The sequence below is a fragment of the Ovis aries genome, chromosome 11 (assembly GCF_016772045.2).
Source record: "Ovis aries strain OAR_USU_Benz2616 breed Rambouillet chromosome 11, ARS-UI_Ramb_v3.0, whole genome shotgun sequence".
Lineage (NCBI taxonomy): Eukaryota > Metazoa > Chordata > Mammalia > Artiodactyla > Bovidae > Ovis > Ovis aries.
The window spans coordinates 55,775,797-55,782,164 of record NC_056064.1 but is presented as its reverse complement, the minus strand read 5'-3'; positions in this window follow the sequence as shown (position 1 = coordinate 55,782,164).

Below are 6,368 nucleotides of genomic sequence, written 5' to 3'. Positions count from 1 at the left end.
CAAGGGACTCTCAAGAGTCTTCTCCAACAGCACGTTTCAAAAGCATCAATTCTTCAGCGTTCAGCCTTCTTCACAGTCCAACTCTCACATCCATACATGACCACTGGAAAACCATAGCCTTGAGTAGACGGACCTTTGTTGGCAAAGTAATGTCTCTGCTTTTTAATATGCTAACTAGGTTGGTCATAACTTTCCTTCCAAGGAGTAAGCGTCTTTTAATTTCATGGCTGCAGTCACCATCTGCAGTGATTTTGGAGCCCAAAAAAATAAAGTCTGACACTGTTTCCACTGTTTCCCATCTATTTCCCATGAAGTGATGGGACCAGATGCCATGATCTTAGTTTCCTGAATGTTGAGCTTTAAGCCAACTTTTTCATATTAGGATAGGTCAAAAACAAAATCCTAATGATGCCAAATACTAGTGAAGGTGGGGAGCGTTTGTATTTTCTTATAAAGTTAATTCTAGGGATTTCCCTGGTGGTCCAATGGTTAAGACTCTGGGTTTCAAATGCAGGGGCACAGCTTCGATCCCTGGTGTGGCCAAAAAATAAACAAATGAAGTTAAATATACAATTACTGTATAACTCAATAATCCCATTTTTAGAATTTACTCAGGAGAAATGAAGACATAGATCCACACAAAAGACTGAGTAATTCATGTAACAGTTTCATTCATAATCACCAAAACCTGGAAGCAAACCAAATGTCCATCACCTGTGGTTCATCGATACAATGGACTAGTACTCAGCAATTGTTCCATCACTCAGTCGTGTCCGACTCTTTGTGACCCCATGGACTATAGCCTACTAGGATCCTCTGTCCATGGGATTTCCCAGGCAAAAATACTGGAGTGGGTTGTCATTTCCTTCTCCAGGGGATCTTCCTGACCTAGGGATCGAACCTGCCAATCCTGGATTGGATTCTTTACCACTGAGACACCTGGGAAGCCCATACTCAGTAATAAAAAAGAACAAATTACCAGTACAGGCAGCAACAATGTGGATGAATCTCAAAAGCGCTGGATCAGATACAGAAGACAACGGACTGTGTCACACCATTCATTTGACATTCTGGCAAAGTCGAAATACAGGAACAGAAAAGAAGCCAGTGATTGCCATGGGCTGGGAGCAGGGTGAGGGGATTGACTGTGAAAACATTTTTTGTTTTGACTGTGGGGGTGGTTCTGTGACTGTGTATGTTTGTCAAAATTCGCATGACACTGCACCTAAAAGGGATGACTTTTACTGTAAGTTATAGCTCAATTTAATTTAAAAAAACAAAAACAAGAGCACGTACTAATTGACCATTCAAAGGGAAGAATTGTTTTTTGCTTTTATTTCTTGACCATGCACCATATGGGATCTTAGTCCCCCTACCACGGACTGAACTTGCACCCCCTGTGTTGGATGAGTGGAGTCTTAACCACTGGACCCTCAGGGAAGTCCCCCAAGAGAGTATTTGTGAGCCCTCTGGTCTTGCCCGTTGTTCAGAGCCATTTCTGTGGTTTGCAACCAGGAACTCCAGGTGGCACTGAGATATTACTGGTTACCCATGGACACTTGGACAGATTGGCCAAAATGAGTTTAATCAAGGGGGGATTTATAAGGAGAAGAGAAACCAACAAGGGTCAGCGAGGCACTCTGGGGCTAGAAGCAGTGGAGAGCCTCAGCTATCCTTAAACCTAAGGCGGTGAAGGGTGGAATGGTTGCTAGAGCACAGAGAAAGAGAGCCCAGCCGTAGCAGAGGGCCAAGAGGAGCAGCAGGCTCCCGGGATCTGGGAGGGATGGAGCTGTGAGATAGATAGATAGACCTTCATTCGTCTCCTGCCCCCAACATCCTGCTTCCCTCAGTGGACCAACAGAAAGCAAGGGGGATAAAGGGAGTCCACAAGACTAGATGGATTCCACAAGACTTGATGCAGTCCACAGAGAGCTGTGGCCATCCAGGCATGGAGTGGATGGAGCAGATGGAAAGAGATCTTAAAGGGCAAAGGGAATGTGTCCAATATGCAGGTAGTGGGAGAGAGTGGAAGCAAGGCCCAGAAGTGGACAGACCCTTGCTCATCCAGAGAACAGAAAGAAACTGGGGTAAAGCGGAGAAAGTGATGAGTTAAAGCTTGAGAGGTGGGCCAGGGCCAGGCCATAGGGGGCTGCTTACATCCCATTAAGGAGCTTTTATCTTATTCTATGGGCTTCCTAGGTGGTGCTAGTGGTAAAGACGGCACCTCCCAATGCAGGGCATGGAAGAAACGCAAGTTCAATCCCTGGGTCGGGAAGATCCCCTGGATGAGAGCATGGCAACCCACTCCAGTATTCTTGTCTGGAGAATCCCATGGACAGAGGAGCCTGGCAGGCTACAGTCCTCAGGATTGCAAAGAGTCAGACACAACTTAATGACTAAACAGCAACACCTCTGCTGCTGGCACCTTTGCCAGGACGCCCATCACCTCCCATCTACCACAGCCCCCTCTCCCGCCCCCTCTAATCTATTCTCTGCACAAGAGCCCGAGGAAATGTACAATACCGCCTAAGATGCTCCCCCACTGAAAACACCTCGGGGCCCATGGTTAGGGTCAGTTTTCTCAGCCCCACTGTGTCCTCCAAGGACCTGCACCGTCCTGAGTTTGCCCTCCCTCCCCGGAGCCCCGAGGTTCCTCTCACACTGGTCGGCCTTTATTTCCTCAAAGCCTCCAAGCTCTTTCTTCCTGAGATCTGTGTACAAGTTGCTCCTTCTGACTGAGACATCCTTCTGCCCACTCTTCATGTCGCTGCCCTTCTCATGCTTCAGGGTCCTGTCTCCTTTCCCAGGGGCTTTGCTGGTGGTACAGTGATAAGACTCTGTGGCATGGGTTTGATCCCTGATCAGGATCCTCACAGGCTGCACAGCCCAAACCCCACTGCCAAAAGAAACTCTTCCTGAGTGATTTCTCATCCCCAGATGTTGCTATTTCATCCCTCAGTGTGCTTCCTAAAACTTTCACCACCTTCAATGTTTTTGCCTTTTTGCTTGATTTATGTCTCCTACTGAAATGCAAGCTTCATGAGGGCGGGGGCCAGCTCTATCTTGTTCTTTGTATTCCCAGCATTCAGCGCAGGCCTAGCACACAGAGAACCAAGTGAAGAGGACTCCTAGGTGATCACAGAAGATGGAGCCACTTTGGTAATCCACTTCAATCAATAGGAAAGGTACATTTTCACCAACTGCTTCTCAGATTCAGTTTTTAGTTCCTTTGAGAGGATGTCAGGGCTTGCCAGCTGGCATTAGTGGTAAAGAGCCTGCCTGCCATTGCAGGAGATGTTAAGAGACAGGGGTTCAATTCCTGGGTGGGGAAAAATGCCCTGGAGGAGGGCATGGCAACTCACTCCAGTATCCTTGCCTGGAGAATCCCATGGACACAGGAGCCTCGGGGGCTACAGTCCATAGGGTCGCAAAGAATTGGACATGACTGAAGCGACTTAGAGTGCACACACAAGTCTTTGAAGTGGTGCAAGTGTTCTGGAGTGGAGTGGATAAAGAAGGAGGGTCAAGGAATATGATTCTGCCACTGTCTTTGTTTTATTTCAGCCACGCTGGGTCTTAGATCTTCAGTCTTCATTATGGCTGTGGGATCTAGTTCCCTGTCCATGGCTCAAACCCAGGCTCCCTGCGTTGGGAGCTTGAGTCTTAGCCACTGGACTGCAAGGGAAGTCCGCTGCCACTGGCTTTAGAGCACTCATTTGTTCCTTCATCAGGCATCTGCTGTGTGCCAGCTGGAGTCCCTGCCCTCCAGGAGCTCTCAGTCTGCTGGGGGGAAATGGATTTCATGCAGGGGCCCAGTGCTGCGATGGGAGCCCAGACAGCCAGTCCTCTTAGGCCCATGTCTCAGGCCTTGACTGCAGGCCTGAACTGACCCCTTGACCCCCCACCAGGAAGGTAAGGCCCTGGACTGTCTCCCCAGCCCCATCAGGGGCCCTGCCAGAAGAGGAGTAGTGATGGGCAAAGAGTGGATTCTCCAGGTAAAAACGTTACGTAGGGACTTCCCTGATGGTCCAGTGGCTAAGACTCCGTCCTCCCAATGCAGGGATCCCAGGTTCAGTCCCTGGTCAGGGCACTAGATCCCACATGCCACAACTAAAGATCCTGCATGCCGCAACTAAGACTCACAACAGCCCCCTCAAAAGTGACAGTAATAATGATCCTAAGAGCAAACACTGAACAGTGCTCCCTGGCCCAGTCACTGTTCTAAGCATTTGGTCTGTGTTAACTCAGGGCCCTCCCAAAAACCCCAGTAAGGAAGTATTGAAGGAGTAAGAATGACGCCACTGGAGAACACCTCCGCAGCAGGATCCTAAAGGTTACTGCTGACGGCAGGGATTAACTGTAGGGATTTGAGGCAGACACACAGCAGCACTTCCTGACCACAAGGACTCACGAGACTAACATAACTCCTCTTTCAGAACAGACCGTTGTCTGGAACACACTCAGATGGTGGAGGGGGGAAGGTGGGGTGGACCCCGGATGACCCCACTGAGCGCCTTACCCCGCCAGGGGCTGACCTCAGGCCGCTGGATGGGATAGAAGGGGTGAGATCTTTCAGTGCAACGTTAAGCCCAGCGGTGGAATGATGGGTCTGGGGACAGGGAGGGTAGAGAGGCCTGCAGGGGTGGAAGCACCCTAGATGCGCAGCGTGTGGGGTCGGTGGGTACCCCGAGGGCCTAGAGGCGCGGGCTTGGCACCCGGCCCATCCCCCAGCGTACTTGAATAACCAGGAGCGCAGGGACCCTCCAACGTCAGCGCTGCCTGCGCATGCGCCGTCACTTCCGGTGGGCTGGGCTCGGGGGGCACTAGAGGGAGGGCGGTTCCGTCAAGTCCGGATCCTAGGTACCCCGGGGTTCCGTATCTGTGTTCGGGTTCCAGGCCCAGGATCCGGGCTGCATTTTCCAGGAGCTCGGGTGCGAGCTCAGTAAGCGTGCCTGGTCAGTGTGAAACTGATTTCCCCAGGGGAATCACGGTACCCAAAGCTGGGGCGGGGGTGGGCGGGGGCGTGGCGGGGGGGGGATATCGAAGCTGCCAAGGCTCTGACCATCAGCGCTTAATCTTGATGCTCCTGACAAGGAACACCACGAAGCAGGTCTGCCTGACCCACTGATGAGTACTCTGGGGGTTACCAAGGTCGGGTCGTTGCTACTTCCAACCGCTGGGCTTGACTCTCTACCCTGCTTAGAGGAAAGGCCTGAGGTGGATTGAATCCAGGGCTTGTTGTCTGGTAGCTCAGGGAGGCTGAGAAATTTCCTTCAAAGGCAGATCTGATTTTCTTCCTCCTGGAATAGTTTTGAAAGTATTAAAACTGTCTGCCCTGAAGGCACTGGGAGCGGCCCCACTGGCCAAGGAGCCGACCAATCCAGGCAAAGGGCCCAGCACAGGCCCGGCACATAGCAGGCACTCCACCCCAGTCACCCCAGCCTCTGCCCTCGGTCCCGTGCAGGCAGGACAAGGAGACTCCACCAACCTGGAAGAGCTGGTTGCCCAGCTCTAGCTCACCTCCCGCACCAGCCTCCTGAGATCTAGGGGCTCCAGCCTGAATCACTCTGCCCAGTGCTCAGGCAGCAACAAGAATCCAGCCTTTGTGACAGGCTTATTTATCCCTGCCAGGCGATGCTTCCGGGGCAGGGAGCGAGTGGCTCCAGGAAGGGAGCATATTGGGTCATGCTGAGGATGTGGTCTGTGTGGTAAAGGTCCAAAGCTGAGTGATGACCTATGAGCTGGATGCTTTCAAACATGGGGGTCTGCTAAGTCAGCGGTCCCCAACCTTTTTGGCACCAGGGGCCAATTTCATAGAAGACAGTTTATCCACCAGCCAGGATTGGGGGGGCGGCTGTGATTTTGGATGATTCAAGTACATTACATTTATTGTGTACTTTATTTCTATTATTCTTAATTCAGCTCCACCTAAAATCACCAGGTGTTAGATCCCAGAGGGTGAGGGACCCCTGTTCTAAGTCCTTACTGAAAGCATTCTTAACTGCAGGGTTGGGGTGAATTTTCAGGTTGATGTGTTTGCTTTTCATTGCTAGCATCCTCACTGCCCAGGTCCTGGCCCCCAGCCCTTTGCCCCTGCTCTTCTCTGGGGACTCCTGAAACTCTCTGGCTCCTGTGGGTACATGTCCATGGGCTGCAGAATGAAGAACAAATGGAAGGGGATTTGGTGGTTTGGGTGTGCTGACCAGTCCCCTCTGGATCTCAGCCCCCCAACCTGTTTGTCCCTTAGACTCACTTTGTCCCCATCTCAATAAATGGCATCACCATTGCCCAGTAACTAAAGCCACACATTTAAGGGATCTTTCTGATTTTTCAGTCAATTCACCTATATATCTTCGTTGTTGTTCAGT